At 45.9% G+C, this 17,712-nt stretch overlaps 1 protein-coding gene across 8 annotated transcripts in view; it reads left to right on the forward strand.

Moving 5' to 3' along the window:
• Positions 1 to 17,712, forward strand: part of DAB2IP (DAB2 interacting protein) — a 165,863-nt gene that overhangs the window by 73,562 nt on the left and 74,589 nt on the right. Inside the window, exon 1 of one of the 8 annotated variants that reach the window (XM_075056076.1) lies at positions 6,809 to 6,913. The exons of the other annotated variants lie outside the window; for them this stretch is intronic. The gene's annotated coding sequence lies outside the window, so the exon portion shown is untranslated. Of the gene's footprint in view, positions 1 to 6,808; positions 6,914 to 17,712 lie in introns of those variants that run through there. 8 annotated transcript variants of the gene reach the window in all.

A 17,712-nucleotide genomic window follows, 5' to 3' on the forward strand; every position in this document is an offset into this window, starting at 1 on the left:
AGTGGGTGAGACCAGAAATAATCAAACCAATGTATCTTGTAAATTGTACTCGTGGCCAGGGCAGGTTGGCAGCTGCCTGTCTGTGGCATCCTCTGTTCTGAAGACACAAAGATGAGAGGAGCTCTGTACCAACCCCCTCTGTGTGCACAGCACGGTGTGCTCCACCTCTCTGCCTTCTGCCTGCTTAACAAATTGCACTAATTGTCCAGTTAAACACACTTGGGAATTGGGATACGCTATGCGCAGGGGAAAACTACAGCTGCCATCTGTGTGTCTGTGTGCCCCCCTGCTTCAAGAAGCTGTCAGCGGAGTCTGCTTTGAATAATTCAGACTCTGAGCTGCAATTTGTAAGATAAAGGAAAATAAAAAGTGCCTGTAGCTGGCTGCAGTGGCAGTAACTCTTTCTACCAAAGTTCAATATCCAGCAATTGCTTTTAGGAGTGAATTGGACAGTCAGAGTCCTCCACACCTGTCCTGGCTACGTGCTGAGTTCCCGTACCACTGTCACTGTGAACACACCTGCACGCAAATGCTCATGCTGGAAGCTCGGCGCTGCTTCTGTATTTGTCCGAGTTCGGGGTTTTCCCCCATCGCTTCCCTTCAGTGGTCCGTGTCATTCCACAGGTGAACTCCTGCTGGTAACAGCTGTGGGAATGCGAAAGTGTGGCAGATCGGAGCTGAGCTCATTTGTGGTTCCATTCTGGGCATTTTTTAAACTAATGTAATTTTACAAACTTGCATATAGCGCTGCGTAACCAAACCAGCACGGCAGAAGAGTAGACAGAAGGAAAATGGGATGACTTTTCTTCAAAGTCGAGGCTGAGGGACTGAAGTGCAGAATCTAGCCTGCCACTTCTTTTCCTTCATTTGAATCTGTGGATACCCGTCACAATATTTCTCTGAGCAGTATTTCACTTCATTAGTTTGTATTGTTAACTGTGAAAGTCCTGTCAGTTTTTATCTATTGTTTCCTGCCAAGTGCTTTAAACAATCAGAGCTAAATTATACAGCTATTTCCTTAAGCAGCCAAATGGCAGTCCGTTGATAGTCATTCAGTTGCACAAGATTAAAATAGATAACTTGCAAGATAAATAGCAGGTTGAGGAGTTCATCTTGTGTGCATTAGCAAAAGGATCGTGCCTCATTGCTTTACAGCCGCCCTCCCCAGGAACGCCTCTGGCTCGATGTCTTGCTGCTTCTTGCTGCCGTCCCTCCACCCCACAGCGCTGGTGCCCGTGCCCCTGCAGCCCGGCCCGAAACACACGTCGCTGCAGAACATGAAGTGGTTTTTTCAGTGTTTAGCTTGCTGTGCTTTGAAGAACTAAGTACTGTAAGACGTTAGAGGATGTTCCTAGGGTAAAGTGATGAGGCAGAAACTGTCTTCAAGGCTGCTGGGCCATTCCCATCAGGATCAGAAATTTTCTGTGGGGAGACAGAGATTCGTTCCCCATCTCAACCAAAGGGGTACGAGAAAGCTATTAGCCTTGTTTCACTGAAGTGCTTCTCTTCAGGAAGACATTAAGTTTGTGCCTAAGTGTTTTGCTAAACAGAGGAGACCTTATGGCAAGAAACTTTAAAGGCACATTTTACAGCTTAAATCTGCCTCTCAAATGAGACTTGCTGACAGAAATAAAGGGAATAACAGACTGATGCGTGCAGAGTTGTCTCATGATTTTTAAAACATAAGGTCATCGTTTACAAACTTGGCTCCTTCAAGTTAGGCATGCAAATGCTTATGTAGGTACATAAATAAGTGGCCTACTTTCCTGGGATGCTGAATCCATTAAAATCAATGGAAGTTCTGCATTTCTGAATAAATGTCACTTATTTTGGTAGCTAATTTTAGGTACCCAAATACAGAAACTTTGATCTAAAAGAAGAAAGTTTTTTAAAATGCTGCTGAATTTTTGCCATGCTTCTGGAACACCAAGCTCCATGGCACGTGGTTAAGGCCTGGCTGTCAAGGGAATTCAAAGGGAAGCTGGCCTGAGCCCTGCATGAAGAATTCGTCTGCAATCACCTTAGCATAAAAGAAGGAAGGACGTCATCTGTGGAGTGCAAAGCGTACATGAAACTGTCCACTCTCAGTTCACAGCCTAGGCTGAGGGCAAAGTGAAAATATCAAGCAAAACAAGTCAAAGCATGCTGTAAAAATCTCTACATGGGATCAGTTATTCCTGTAAAAGCATTTTTGAAGTCATCACATTGGTCAGGCCAGATACAATCTCTGTGCATTGTCCCTAGCAAAGAAGTTGCCAGGTCACAACTTGTTTTCTTGCTCAATCTGAACAGTGCGGGTAATGTCAATGTGGTCTCAGTAAAATGAAGTGAGAGATTTGTCACACGGTTTAGTCTTTAGTTTTATAGCACTAAATATAAAAAATGAGAGAGGCGAGCGTCCTTTTGTCTTGTGAGGTCATCGGTTTTCATTGCCAGTTACTGCTGTGCGTGGTAGTTGTGTGCGCCTCTGTTTTGTTCTGCAAAACATTATGTCTGAAAGTCTACATCGAGGACTTCTCTTCTAATGCATTCTCTCTCCTGAAAGTGAGAGCTTTTCTGATTATCATTTGTGTCTTGCACTTGTTTGTGCCGCTGCTCTGATCATGTCATAGATAGCCCTTCTGAAGTCTCTCAAGCTACCCAACTCGTCTAGCATCATGTTCAAGTTGCCTTTCCCCTTCCCTTTCTTCAGCCTCAACATATTTTCCACAGTGTGTATCCTGAGCTCCTAAGCAGCATTCAGTCTCCTCCCTTATAATTTTCTTTATTTCCTTACCTGACTCTGGGGTTTATGTCATCTTTGTGCCTTTTTGTCTGACAATGCCTATATTTAGAAATGGTAGCCTGCACTCTCCATTTCCTGAGCATCAGTCATTCCCCTGCCCCTGCTCCAGGTCCTCCCTGAATAACCATTCCTCCCCTCTAGTCTTCTAGACCTGATCTCCTTCCCACACCTGTGTCTGTCCTAGGGAGTTTTGTTCCTTTTCACATCACCCAATTTCCAGCTAGACTCAGACCCAGTAGTCTTGTCTTTTCCTGCTTGCAAAACACCCGCTGTGAAGAGTAAAGGCCATTAACACCGTGTTGCAATGTATTTGTCTGCTCCTGCACAGAACATCTTCTATTGGTGAAATGCTCCACTGAAGTCAGCAGTAAAAGTTTTCAGCAAATTCTTAATTTACTAAGTACTTCCAGATTAAGGAAGAACCTGGAATGGCTTACATGCACAAAATATTCAAAGGCCAGAGGGACCATGCAAAAAAGTGTTCATTTGAATACAATTATTTTCCAAGAGAACAACAAAACCCTCTTTTTTTTTAAACTGGGTCAACACTACATCTGCAGCACTCAGCCATTTTACATACGACACGATCACCCACTCTGTTTATCTTTAGGCAATATGCTCTTGCAAACTGCCAATTAATTGCATATTTGGTGCCTGCTCTCTCCCAGCATCCTGGATAAACACGGCGAAGCCAATCAGAGGGAGCTGCTCTTGGCTGCGAGGGGAAGGAAATCTGTCATTGTCTCAGCCTTGTTATCTGCAACCAAGGCAGACTTCTAGCAGCATTCTGCTTGTAAACACCCTCTTTAGACACCTTCTGATTTACATAGATGGCATGTCAGCCATTGTCTGCAGCACCACCTGAAGGTTTTAAAATAATTGCTTTCCAAAATATTAGATGCAGATTGTCCTTGATAAAAGGCAAGGGCCATCAACACTAGTAAGATGTGATAAGTCCTTAAAATGAAAAAATAAAGCTGAGTCCAAACAAATGTAAGAGAGAGAAAAGGGGAGAAAGGGATATCGAGACAGTCCATAGTTAGCTCTGCTCAGAGGGTCCTTCCTGTGGATTTTATCTGGATTGCTGTTTGGAAGGTTTGGGGGTCAGGTCTGGTTGTGACATGGCCTTTTCAGAAAGGTCCAATCTGTTGGATGTTAGCCCAGGGGTACCTTCTCCTCCAGTCTAAGTTGGAAGTATTTCCTACTCTGTGCAAGAGTCCTATGTTATTTAAATCTAGCCTCGACAAAACAAGAAACCATAGGAAATAATCTCCATTGCATGCTGGGTTTTCTGACTGGCTGTATTCTTCCTTTCTGTCTCTAATTTCTGTGACTACTGAAATCCCAAAAGAATGCACTGGAGAGATGATCCTTCATTGGTTTTGGATGTGCACTAGCTACAGCCTAGCAGGTCTTCTCCCTTTCTTTATTTCTATCATGCTCTAAAACTAAGTGACTTCAAAAGAGGCTCAGCTGAATCTACAGTGGCTACAGAGAGCCGGGACAAAATCTTCTCCTAGGGCAATCCTCAAGAGGATTTTAAACCGCCATCTTGACACTGAGTTATTGTAAATTAACTGTTGCTTCCAGGCAAGGAATGATGAATGGTCTGAAATGAAGAGATAAGCGTGCATATGGATACATTCTCCCAGGCTCTCATGGACCTTCTGTGTTACTAGCAGCTGGGAATAATTCCTAAGACAGGGAATATTCGATGCTGTGTCAATTCTTATTTTAATATGCCCATGTATATAGAGAATTAATCATAGAATCATAGAATCATTTAGGTTGGAAAAGAACTCTGAGGTCATCAAGTCCAACTGTTAACCTAGCACTGCCAAGTCCACCACTAAACCATGTCCCTAAGCACTGAGTGGAATTAGTTCGAACCAGTGTAATATAGAAGAAAAGCAAGCTCCTTGTGTCTTATAACTATACAGAGACCCATTTTTTTGTCTGTTTGCTTAGCTGTTCTTTTCTACCAGTCTTATCTTAGACTGTCCATGTTTTAATTGTGTCATTTAATATTTACCTTAATAGTGCCCTAAGGCCATAAGTTAAGATGAGTTCTGACATGCCTGTCTGCCAGTTTGATAGCACAGCCAACCCAGAATTGGCATAAGCAAGGAAGGGATCCCGGGAAATTGGAGACTTGCAGTTACGGTGGCTGCTTCATAGTCATATCCTGCTCCTGCTAAACCAACGAGAACATAACCACTGGACTTCAGTGGAAGTGGCATTTGGCCTGCAGACACCAAACACATGTTTCATCACGGGTATTGCAGAAGGGGCTTCATTCTTGTCCCTCAGTTTTGGATAGAGCAGGATATCTGGTGCAAGAACAACTGAGTTCAGGGGAAAAGTGATCCAGACTGAAAGGAGTGTGTGCCCGTGTGTCCTGAGAGCCAGCTGTGCAAATTGCACTTGGTAGATTAGAAAGGTGCCTGTTTGCATTGGAGTGATAGTGGAATATGTATTGTAATTATGCAGTAGTCGCAGCCAAGCTGTTGGCGTAAGGTTGGGACAGTGAACAGAGATGTAATAGAAAACATCCTTGCAATTCCGCCCTTCCACTTACTTTTCTCAGTAAAAACACATCCAGAAGAATAGCAAGTCCTTGCTCAGTGCTCTCCTAAATCACTGTGAGCCCTGGTGCATAGCAGATGCTCTCGATGCCCTTTCTCATTAACTCAGGGAATGGTACAAACAGCTGAAATAGGTACTCTGATCTTCCCCAGTGTTTGTGGTCATCACCAGAGCAGCGAATCTAAACATTTGCCATCAGAAATGAGCAAAAACCACTGCCTAAAGGAGGATGTGTTCAGGAAAGGGGGAGGCACAGGGAGTTGTGGGAACTTGAGCAAAATATGCAGGGTTTTTTTCTTTTATTTCTCTAATGTGCCAGAATTTTCTCATTGACAGGGTGAAGTAAAATCTGTTGGACTGGGACTGCTTACCAGGTCATTGTGGAGTATTGTATTATTGAAATAGAGTGGAGATGAGATACATATGTTGCTGTCAGGGACTAGAGTTTATTGTCGCAGTGGGTATGGCTAATAATGAAAGTTTAGATTTCAAGAGGATTTGAGGAGAATGTCCTTTAATTCCTATATGTCTGGATTGTGGACATATTCCTGTATGCCTGGGCTTCTTTACAATTGTGGTAGGTTGACCCTGGCTGTGTAAATACAACAATTTAAAATGTGAATTGTAAATACCAATAGAAGGAGGCTGCAAGCTAAGCTGACAGCATTTATAGTTTTAGCTTTAAAGATTAACTGCCTTCAGGAAGTAATAAAGATCAGAGCTGCCCGATCCTGATGCAACTGCCTATGAAAGCATGTTGACATTGCAATGACAGGCGTCAGGAGCAGTGCGTCGCGGGGAGAGTTCGGAAACGTGCACCCCTTTATCGCGACCAGCATCCGCCCAGCAGTGTCCAGTCTTCGGTAGTGTCAGCTGGCCAAGTGCTCCCAGTAGGGATGGTGAATACGTAACATTTTGTAAGCGATGGGAGCCTGTTGCTGAATAAATGAAGAGGAAATCTTAAAATTAATCAGAGGTGCAGACAGAGGTGCCTGTGCTTATGTGCAAACTCTCCCACTTCTTACCTGTATATTTGCTGTACTGCACTAATTGTGTATGAGAAAGAAAAATGCTAGATGAAGTTTAATTAGGAATGAGCTGCTTTGTCACGTAAACTTGGAGGCAGTGCAGTTTCTTCAGCCTGGATCGCAGCCAGTACCTGTGAGAGCTCCTAGGCAGCAGGGAAGGGGCTGGGAGCAGATGCCTCCCCTCCGAAGCAGCGAGCCTCAAGGAAGGGTTTGAATTACAAAGGAAGGGAAGGGGCTGAGCTTCCCTCCCCCCCCACCTCCCTTCACAAAGGGCAATAGTCAGTTTACTTTAATAACCTCACTATCAGCTGCAGAGGAAGTCTCGCAGTCCGGGAGTCTGCGAGCGGTTTCAGAGCCAGCTAAAATCATACAAGCCAAGCAGAGCCGACCGACCCGGCCAAGGGAGGGCAGCGCGAAGATGGACTCGCACTGCTCTCGGAGGAGCTGACTTTCCTGGGGAGCCCAGAACCATTTCTCTGTCCTGATCTTATTTTTCTGTCCCGTGGAGGCTTGGGTAAGTGTCTGGTAGTTTTCCGCTTGCCTTTCTTTTTAGTGGTTCACTAGGATTCGCCAAATTACAATGGAACTGCAATGGCAAAGTATTTCCTGCACCCTCGTGAGCTTGCTCTGGAAGTGGATGATCCAGATTTGAAAAGCTGGACCTTTAAAATCTTTTGAATTCATATACTGCTTTTTAAAAAGGGCCAGCAAGCAGATACGGAGAAAACAGACTTTCCAGCACATTGTTTCAGCTGGTAGGGACTGCTGGGGCTAGAGCGTCTTGCAATGCGTTGGATTTTCAAATGTTGGATTGCTCTGAACGGAGATCTCCCGAGGTCTGTCAGTCGGTTCAATGGTGCAGATGTTTGTGCTGTTTCCTGTGAAATCAGCCTGTGGGGGTCGAGGCAGCTGCGCCTCTAGCCAACCTCTGTATTCAATCATCTGCCAAGAAAAGGAGCGTTCAGCGCTTTCTCTAGACATTCGGGGGGAGAGAAAGAAAGGTGCAGGAATCAAATGGTAAAATGGTTTGCTTGAAAGGTGTTTACTCCGGGCCCCGATACTCTTGCAAAAGGGATCCGGTGATTGGGGAGCGCGGTGTACAGGCAAGCAATTCCCTCACATCCACGGGGAGCAGAGCGTGCGGAGTGGCCACGGCGCTGCAGACAGAATTAATAGATTTTTCAAAGTGATTGTAAAAGATCTGTATGACTGTAAAAAACGAATTGGCCGTGGACTGGGGTAGGGTGTGTTTGCAAGCAGTCCCGGGTGTGTGTAGGCGGCTGTGTACGTGGTATGAGTACAGCCGAGCTAACTTTAAAGGGAGATGTACTAAAACTTATGTAATGTATGAAACTGAATGTCCTTTCCTGATGTCCCTGCTGTGAACCTGAAAGGACTAACCCTGAAACAATTTTTAAAGCTGTCTTTGTTAGTCACCTTTTAAGCAATTTGTTTCTTTTCACGTTTCATTTTGAGTAAAAGGAGATAGGCTGGTTTCACTCCCCTCTGCACTCCTCCTCTATTGTTAGTCTCTCCCAGCTTCCCGTACAATTGTCCAGCTCTGCTCTTTTCAGAGCCCAGCGGAAAAGGATATTGTTGAAAAGAAAGAAAGTATTTCAAATTAAAGTCTGGCAAGCATTTGCGTCCTCATTAGGCTTCAGACACAATTCCTCCCTCCCATCTCTTCTCCCCCAAAAGTAGCAGGGTGACCAGTATTGCTTGCAATGTCTTATGCAGCGGCAGAATCCCTCTTAGCCATTCACTATTCAATAAATGCAGCAAACAATAATCACAGTTGGAAAACGAAGCATGTTTATAATAATATGTACAAGTGGGAACACAAATGTAACAAAAGCAGTGAATTCTTAATATTAAGACAAGCCTCATTCAGACTTGTGAGCTGGAGACAGCGGATGAGTTGCCCCAGCAGCAACACTGAGCATCTGCCCCAGGCAGGGTCGGGGATTGTGGCTGGTAGGAAGGGTGTAAGGGAAGGGGTGTGCAGTGAGGGAGAAAAGGTCAAGGCTGCATCTGTATTTGTTCTTGTTAAGTCATAGCTTGATGTAGCAAGTGGTAATTAATAGTCATGTTAATGTTCAGAGGTAAACTGATATGACTCTCTTTGCTTCCTTTTGATTCCCAGCCATGATTTCAGTTATTTTCCTTTGAGCAGCACAGATGAAGCAGCGTTGGGTCTGGATGATCTTTGGAGAGACCCAGCCAGCAAACACATGGCCTTGCGGCATGTTTGCGCTGCACGACTCTGCAACGCGGCGCCTGGGCTCCTGGCACCATCCTTCTTCCCACTATGCTGCAATTAGCGGGAGGTGTCCCTGGGCATGACTGCAGCGCCCGGGAGAAGAGGGCTGCCGTGGGGTTTGTAAAAATAACATAGACTCTTGTGAGGCTAAGCCGCCTCCTGTGGCCTCGTTAGTGACAATATTAGAACAGGGAGATGTGAACGGAGCGAGTGGAAAAGCAGTGCTGTAGACAAAGGGGAGCCTCGGTTCAGCAGGAGACCTCGCTGTGTTCTCCAGTGAACCCCAGCGCGTGGTGCTCCGTCTGCTCCGAGTCCAAGCACCGCAGCCCTGTGCGTGTCGGGTGTTTTATCACAGCAACTTGCCAAGGTTTTGTGGCCCTAGGGTGCATACTTGGGAAACTGGGAAGATAGTGAGTGGGATGAGAAAGAACTCGGTAATTTTGTGAGTTTCCTTCTGGTGAAAGTGACAGGAATAACACCCTTTCTTATTTAAAAGGCTCCCTCGGCTTCACTGGGTATTGTACAGAAACACCCTCCTTCTTTGCTTCTCTCTGACTTTCACCATTTCAGAGACCTGCAATTTGATGACAGGTTTAATAATATAAGATACAATTGTCATTTGTGTTGAGAAGAGCTACTGAAAGAACTTGGAGTTGTATCACCTGGGATAGCGAAACATAAAGGCACTGATTTGTTCAGTCCCAGTTTTAGGTGCTCGAGACCCAGTTTTTAAGACTTGTTGGGCGTTGGTGTCTGCTCGAGTTGTGTTCAATGCTGGGCCTAAGCTGCCAGTTACTCCAGCCAGTGACTATGTTAGATATACAGGCTTAATCCTTTTTCACAGCTGAAGACTTGTTCCAAGAGGCTCTGCCTTCCCACAGCACTGGTTCCTTCTTCCACTCCTTCACCATATGAGAATTTTCTGTTGTTTTTTTTTAAACAGAGCCTTCATCTCTTTTTCCTCATGCTATCCCCTCTAGTGTGGTAATACCAGCACCCATTAACGGTAAGGGATAACGGGCCCCAGCTAGGGGCCATTTTGTTCACCGTGTGTCCCAGCAGCAGTGAGTGGGGCTGCAGGTGTCAGCAGTCTGGGTAGGACCTTGCTGGTGGCACTGGAGATGATACCCTGCATTTTGCTGGGACTATTGCAGTCAGAGGTGGCAGCCTCTGACCTGCTGCGATGGGAGGGTCTCACACCCTCCATTTCCCAGTAAAAAGCAGGATGCAGACTGGGCTGCAGCCAGTAGTTTTACAGCAAACAGAATAAAACCAAGAATTAGACTGATAAAATTATAAAAAGGCTTTAACAAAGCCTCTAAGCACTTTGTCATATCCTGCAATGTGATTGACTGATGTGCTGGACGGGAACATTCTCGAAAGGGTTGCACAATGTGGTGCATGTGCTGGTGCCATCCCGTGGGAGAGAGCAGAAAGCTCCAGCAGAATCAAATCAGTCTTTCCACTTGCAGGACTGATCATCACAACGCGGGACATTTCCCAATGTTTATTATCCCAACAGTGCATTTCACATCTTCCAGTCCCCCCGTTAGTGCTATTTGCTCTTAGATCGCTCTTTCTCTCCCTGCAATTCAGAGAATGGGCAGCTGCACATTTTAGCAAACTCTCCTGCTGGGGTCTGGAAATGGTGGTCAGCATCTAGGGAAAAGTGATATGAATAGAACATATAAAATAGTGAAGAGGGTAGGCAGTGCCTGATGAGCCCGTGGTCCTCAGCGGGGCTTGTAATGTTGGGCATGAGTAGAACTGAGGGCATTAAATCACATAGACCATGCCAAGAGAGAAATGTCAGAGATGCCTCCTGTGTGGGACCAGGACTCTTCCAGCCAAAGCACAGAGCAGATATTTAACTGTACTAACAGGGTCCTTGTTTCTTTATGCAGAGCGCCACAGCCTTGGTCTTGCAGAGCTCCTGAGGGTGTTGTCACTGAAATTGTAGTTTCTTTTGGGAGCCAGGTGTCGGGGCTGAACAAAGAGTGCTCCAAGTAATGCCCGTGGCAGCCCTTCTGCAGTGCCGCAGCTTGCAGCCGACTGCTGAGAGAGAACTGCTGCGCCAAGTGAACAGTGACACCTCCTCCGTCTGCGTCCGTGTGTCTGTACGCGTGCTGTGCCGCTGTGCGTGTGGAGGTAGTCGGATGGTGAGCCTGTGTCCTTGATAAATTGGGGTTATCCCCAGTCAGACGGCATCAATGGTTCAGGTTGCTTGCACTTCCCTGACCGTCCCCAGGTAGTTGCCCAGGACATCTGCGGCACAAGCCAGCCTTTTCCTGCATGCCCCCTCGGCCAGGACAACATCAATAAAAATGAGAATTTATGAGCTCTGTCATGTACAGCAAGCAAAGTGTCGTGCAACAAATTAATCACTGATTGTGGTGCAGTGCTGACTGGGAGCTTTCTGGTTCTCTCTTGGCATCGTTGCAAGGCTGTTAGTTAAAAAACGAGTTTGATAAAGAGACCCTTGACTCCCAGCACTTCTGTCTCCTCTGTTACCTGCTCACCAAGCATGAGACACTGTTAGCCCAAAAGGTGCTTTTTACTGTTCAAGTTGCTCCAGCTTTTAGTCATCAGAATGTGACAGCACTGACAGTTCTCTGTGCTCGTCTGCTGCTTCCTATCCAGTAATTTTGGGATCACATAATGACCTGCCTTCCAGCTTGGGCTGGGAGGAGCTGGGTACCTAAAGAACAAACCGTGCAGAAGCTTCTCTTTGGACTTCAGCAAGAGGTTCACAGGGACCAAAAGCCTTTGCCTCAAGCTCTGTTGCTTCCTTCCCATGTTTACACAGCAGCAACAGAGTGTCTCAGCTCTGGTTTTAAAGCACTCCCAGGTGCTTTAAAGGGGCTGTGCCACAGCAAAGTGAGTTAAAAATGGCTCTTGGATCCTGCACGTGGCTCGTAAAAACTGATGGCATTGTCGACTCAGCTGACATACTGTTCCCTGAGCTCCAGATAGCATCCCCTGGCCTTCTGTAGGAAGCTGTGTTCACTTGTCTGCATGTATACAAAGATAGCTGGATGTATATGCATGACTTCTAAAATACAAAGTAGAGAGTCATTATGCAGCAGAAGCATAAAAACCTTATTAACACTTGATATAATTCTGACATCTCTGCTAGCAGTGTTTAGTGAGAGATTGGAAAGCATTTTTCAAACATGAACCTGCAGCCGCGTACATCTTCCTAGTCAATAAGGAGGAGCCAGAGCAGCAGGTGGGTGTTTTGTCCGAGTGACTCGTCGCATGGGAGAGCCGACCCTTCAAGCCGGCAGCCCCCCAGACCCCTCGTGCTGCTCCTGAGCATGGCAGAGCTTTGGAGTCGAGCGCCGGGGCCGCATGTTCCTGCTAAGCTGCTTCCCTTTCCTACCGGAGAGGTTTTGCTCATTGTTCTCTAATTTCAGCAGACAGGAAAGAACCCACCTTTGAATTCAGTTGCCTGCCCTGTCCCCACAGCTGGTGCTAGCAATTGTCCCAGTGTTCCTACCCAGACTTGCTTTCTTTGTTTTCCTACGGGTAGCTGTGCGAGGTTATTGTTTTTGCAGTAATTTTATTTATCCCTGACCGAGACTAGACCACTGTTTCCTACTGACTCATGTCACCTGCTGACGGCCTCTTCCTGTCCCTCGCATAAACGCAGTGCAGGGGTGGGAGATGGAGATGGTGCCTGGACCCCAGGTTTAGCGAACGCTAGTACATTACAGCAACCCCACGAGAAACCCCGCAGAGGAGGGAGCAGCAGGGCTGAAAGGCTGCTGCCATGCTCTGCAGGCAGTCTGGGATACACGCAAAGAGGCTGGGGAGAGGGAGTTCTGCAGGGGACGTTGTCGTGTGTTCGGGATGTTTTGCCCCTTGTTATGGCAGACTTGTATCAGCCGAGCCCATCCACCCTAATTTGCTCACGAGTGCTGTACCCTGAGACCCTCCGGCTACGCACATCACCTGCCAGCAGGCGCCGAGCGCTGCATCAGAGACCCGTTGGATTTTGAGGCACTGCCTCGAATGCTTGATGGGTCCATGCAACAAGCTGCCAGCGGGTCTGGTTCAGCTGCAGGTTCAGTTTGGTTCATCAGGCTTGGTTCTTACTTTTTTTTTTTCCTTTCCGTTTTCTTTTTTAAGAGTGCTCTTGCATCAGAGCTGGGTGCTGTTGCCCATCTTCGGTGTTAGAGGGTGACTCGTCTCCTCTGCATGGAATGGAGCCCCCTCTGCTCCTTTTAATGCTAATGGCAATTACCCAGGCACTGGAGAGGGAGCAGGGCATTGTACATCTTAGATGTAACATCAACATGAAATTTCATCACCTAGGTTTCAAGAAAAATAAACTGTGGCTGGACTTAAAACATAGTGGTGAGGAGGAGTAAGGGAGAGTGCCTTTTATGAGCATTGAGAATATTTGTAGCTAAGCAACCAACATCAGCAGGAAGAATAAATCAAAAGTTTCAGGGCTCTGCCTGCCTGCCTTCAAGGGTCAGGAACTATATTTTCCCTCTGTTAACAAGATTGCCTTCCTTTGAAACATCAGCTATTAGCTACTGCTGGAGGCTGGATACCGTATTAGATAGACTAGAAGCTTGTTGTGGGATACTGGGCTAGAAACATAAATGGAAGGACAGAGAAGATAAGCATCTTGCCAAAGGCCATGAAGTGAGTCAGGCCTCCCAGGAGCTTACAGGAAAATGCTCCTGGAAAAGTAATGTCTAACACATATATAATAATTTCTAATTATTGTTGTGTAAGTCCTCCTAACAACTCTTCAAGGTAGCAGCTATAGACTATATTCCCATTTCACAGTTGGCAAAAGTTGAGTGACTGGATGACTGTAGGTGTTCATGTTTGAAACAGTGAGTCTCTGTGGCTTTGTTCATTTTATGTATTTGTACAGTTCCTGTTGCTTGGGGCACCGATCTCCATTGCTATGATTGCAACACAGGTCCGAGGCCTATTACATAATTGAGCTTTATTTTCTACAAAGATATTATGCAGTGTTCTTCACTAGGTTGCACCAGAAAACCTAGAAGCAAGACATTTTACTTTAAAATAGGTTTTATTTATAAAGAGGAAATTTCCCAGAAATGCCAATGGGAATGGCAGCAAATCAAATCCCAGCAGCAGTTTCTCAATGGAACTTCTTTTTTTAAATACCATCTTACAACCTCAGGGTATTTTCCTTCTCTGCTTCTTCCTCCTGCTTAGTCAAGAGCTGGTTAGGAATGATGCTCCAGTCTCTACCCTTGTCCTGGCAGCCTCACTGATCACCGGGCTTGTGCATGCCCTCTGCGCTGCAAGAAGATCCCCTTAAAATACTTCCGAACCAAACTGCTGGAGCCCTGAGACCCTGCTAAATACATGGCTGTCATACCTCACAAATATAGGCCTTAAATAGACTTATTCCCTGATCAGGAACCCCAGAGACCTCTTAGCCTTCATAGACACTAAAGTTGGTGTTAATTATAAAGCTGAGTGTATTAAGGCCAGATCTCGTGGTATTTATATGGAACTGTGTTCCTAAACCAGATTTATTATTTTAATGAGAGGAATGAACTGTAATAGAGGATAACTCATGTGGTCTTGGACTTCCAGGACCTGTCCCAGTACCGTTCACATTTCTGGGCAGTGCTGCGCCAGAACACGCTCCTCAGCAGGAGGACTGTCCACATATTTTAGCACTTTATATGGCATTTTCTCCACTTTTCCACCCAGAAAGCTTCCTGTAGCATTGAGCATTTCAGTGGAGTTTAAAAAAGTGTGTCTCGATTTTTATGTATTCATGCTCTTTGTATGTTGATCTCTATTCAGAGCATCCTTTTAAAGATGATGACAAGCATATAACTTTTAGGAGGCAAATGGCTGTTTTTTCTGTCTTATTTACTGATACAGCTGTAAGCCTGCGTGATGGTGACTGGAGTAACTCAGCTGTGAAAAGCACTTACGGATTTGAAAGCAGAGGGTGTTTCTGTCCATTAACACCAGAGTTCGCAGAAGCCCAGCTGGGTGGGGAGTCCATTTAGTCCTAGTCCCACAGCTGGGCTTTGAGAGGTGGCTTGAGCTGGCAGGTAGAGATTAAATGGCTGTTGGGTATATTTAGCAATAACACTATGCCAGCATGACAGTAAATGATTTTGGGGCCGTTATTAATGTTAACATTCATTCAGGATGGATTTTATTTTTCATATTAGAAAAACTATCGGTTTTGGAAGTAATGCAAACACAGTTTGGAAGCAGCACCAACTATTTTAAAAGAAAAAAAAAACGCATTGGTGCATGTGAGGGAGACATTCTGGAAAGAAAAAGTACAGCCTGGGTTAAGAGAAACCCAGTGCATTCATATAGAGCTAAGCTTTTCTCTTCTGATATTTTTCCTCTCCCTCCCACCTGCCTCGGGACTGAGGTGAGGTAGGATCTGATCTGCTCCCACTCCTCCGTGTGTAGGAGCTGAACCGCTCTGGCTGGTTCCTGAGTTATTCCCAGCTCCCACTCTGTTCAGACCACAAAACAGCTCCCTGAGGCACCGACGGACTTTCTGAAATGCTTCCACAAATACAGATAAGCACAAACTGTTGAAAAACAAACACTCGAACTCTCTCCAGACCCTTCCTCTGCCTGCAGCGAGTGTTCTGTGGGGCAGACCCAGGGAGCGGTGGGGAGAGCCAGGACACCGGGTTGTGGGGTGAGCGGCTCCTGCCTCAGGGCTGCCTCAAGTTTTGCCTTCCAGGGAAGGAAATACACCCAGCTGATTGTGAAAGAGGTTGAGGACACTGTAGTCACCTTAAAATGCACGTTCAAAGTAGTTGTTTCAGCTTTCTTACTCCATTTGATGTGCTTTTTGCCCCCTGTCTGCTTGATAGTATTTAGTTCGGTCAGCTTCTCTCCGGTTTTGTCAGTAAGACCAGTCCACGTGTCTCTTACTGGAGGAAAAGCACAACCCAACGCCAGCAGCTGCCTGAACTCAAACTACTCCATCTCATGATTTTTAAGTTGGGTACTTTTCACATTGGCAGTGCCTCTGGGGTAACTAATGTTATTTATTAATTAATTCTTTGCATTACAGCCAAGCACGCATAGCAGTCCCAGCCTGTTGCTGCTTTGTGCTGAGCAAATCCATACCTGGAAGACAGCTGTTTGTGTGGGAAAGTCTCCAGAGGTGAAAGGTGAAAGAAAAATGCAAAACAGTGAAAGACTTTTGGTCATTTCAAACAAAAGTAACCCTGGCCCCATTTTTTCCTGAGATACCCCCAGCTCTTTGAAGTCTGAGCTTTTAAATGTCACTTTGGTTGTAGTCACAGGGAGGAGAGGGCTGAGCTGCCCGACGGGGGCTGGCAGGTACAGGAGCTGCGGCACGGCACGGCACAGCATGGCACGGCACGTGGGCACCAGCGTGGCCTCGGGATGGCCGTGCGAGGGCGAGCTGGGAGCGGAGGGGCCGTGGCCGCGATGGCCTGTCTGCCCACAGGGTGCCCATGGGTGCTGGATGGTCCTTCCCAGCTCCGTGCAGGTCCTGGGCTGGCTGGGCAGTCCTGCCGGGGGGGTCCCGGGCAGGTTTCTTTCTCTGAATATGAGGCGAAATTGCTCTTCAGTGCTTCTTTTAGGGTGTTTTTTCTACCTCCTTTTATGCCCTGCAAATGCCTCTTTTTCACTGTTGCTTTTTTTTTCCCAAAATCACAGCCTCTTGTCTTTAGTTTCATTTTTACGTTTAGTGAAGTAGCCCTGTAATTAAATGTTCTTTAACAAATCCCTGGGCAGAGTATCTCATGACAAAAAAAGCACTTCAATTTTATTATTATTACTAATGCAAAGTAATGAAATGTTTGAATCCTTATCAAGTGTAATTCAGGGGGTTAATCATTTAAGTTGAAAGGAAAAGTCCATCACTTATGCTGAACTGATCTGCCTAGTGTCCTGTTACGTTCTTTACTGTTTATTTAGATCTTGAGACTATATTGTTCTGGCCTAGAACACACAATACATGTAATTGCTCATGTGTTTGTATGAGCTTCTGTACGTTAGCACGGTGTGGTTGAGTGTGTTTTGTTTTCTAGTTCACTGGGCAAAGAGTTAGCAATAAGCTAAATACAGGGAAAGCTGAACAAGAATAATCAACTTTTGATGTCTGTGATGTCTAGCTTGAGAAACCTACTAAGCACCTCACTAAGAAAAGCAAAGTAAGCCTTAAAAACATCTGAACTTGCTGAAATGTTCTCACTGAGAAATATTTTTGCATCTTCAGTTTGAACTACAAAAAAAAGCAACTCTGTGAGTCAGTCAGACAATCCCACATTTCCTTCTGAATTGGACTAGCTAGCAGTTCATACACTCTCCTTTCCCATCCCCTGCTCTGAGCTGTGTGTGTTAATTATTTCCAGACCCCAGCTGAAGGCTGAGAAAGCAGTTGGGGCAGATGTTGGCCACCTGGGCTCTAGGAACAAGGCTTCCCAAAGCCGGGACAGGTTCAGCTTCCAGAGCGATAGTTTAGACATCGAACCATTGTCAAAACTAGGTCAGCTGGATATCAAAATCTGTGTTTGCTGGATATCCTGCTTTGGGGCATTTGAGCCTGGGCAAGCGTACGGCAACTGTGGGCTGTCAGCGTACAGCAACGTGACTGTGTAAGATGGGTCTCTCCTGTTGCTGTCAGTACTCCACTGATTAAGATGGCAACAGCAAGAGTCCTTTGGGAAACCAGAAACCAGTGTAAAGGTTAAAAGCAGTCATTGTTTGGTATTTAGAGGCTTTACAGATAAAATTGCACATCTCTGGCAAAGGACATCTGCAGCAGATGCAGATAGTTGGGGAATGTATTTAAAACCTCACTAAGCAGCGGTCTGCAGGATAGGAAGCCTAACTTGCAGAACTGACAGTGCTGACTGCATCCACAAATCTGTGTGTGCCAGAGCTCTGGGAAAGGGCAAGGAGACCAGCAATACTGAAACGAGGCAGAGGATACGGTAAATCATTCCAAAGAAGGACTTTGGACGCCCATGCCCTGGTTCATGGCTGTGTCTGTACTGGATGTGAAGCCACAGCAGAGTGCGTGTCCCCAGCAT

The sequence above is a fragment of the Buteo buteo genome, chromosome 23 (assembly GCF_964188355.1).
Source record: "Buteo buteo chromosome 23, bButBut1.hap1.1, whole genome shotgun sequence".
NCBI classification, from domain to species: Eukaryota; Metazoa; Chordata; class Aves; order Accipitriformes; family Accipitridae; genus Buteo; species Buteo buteo.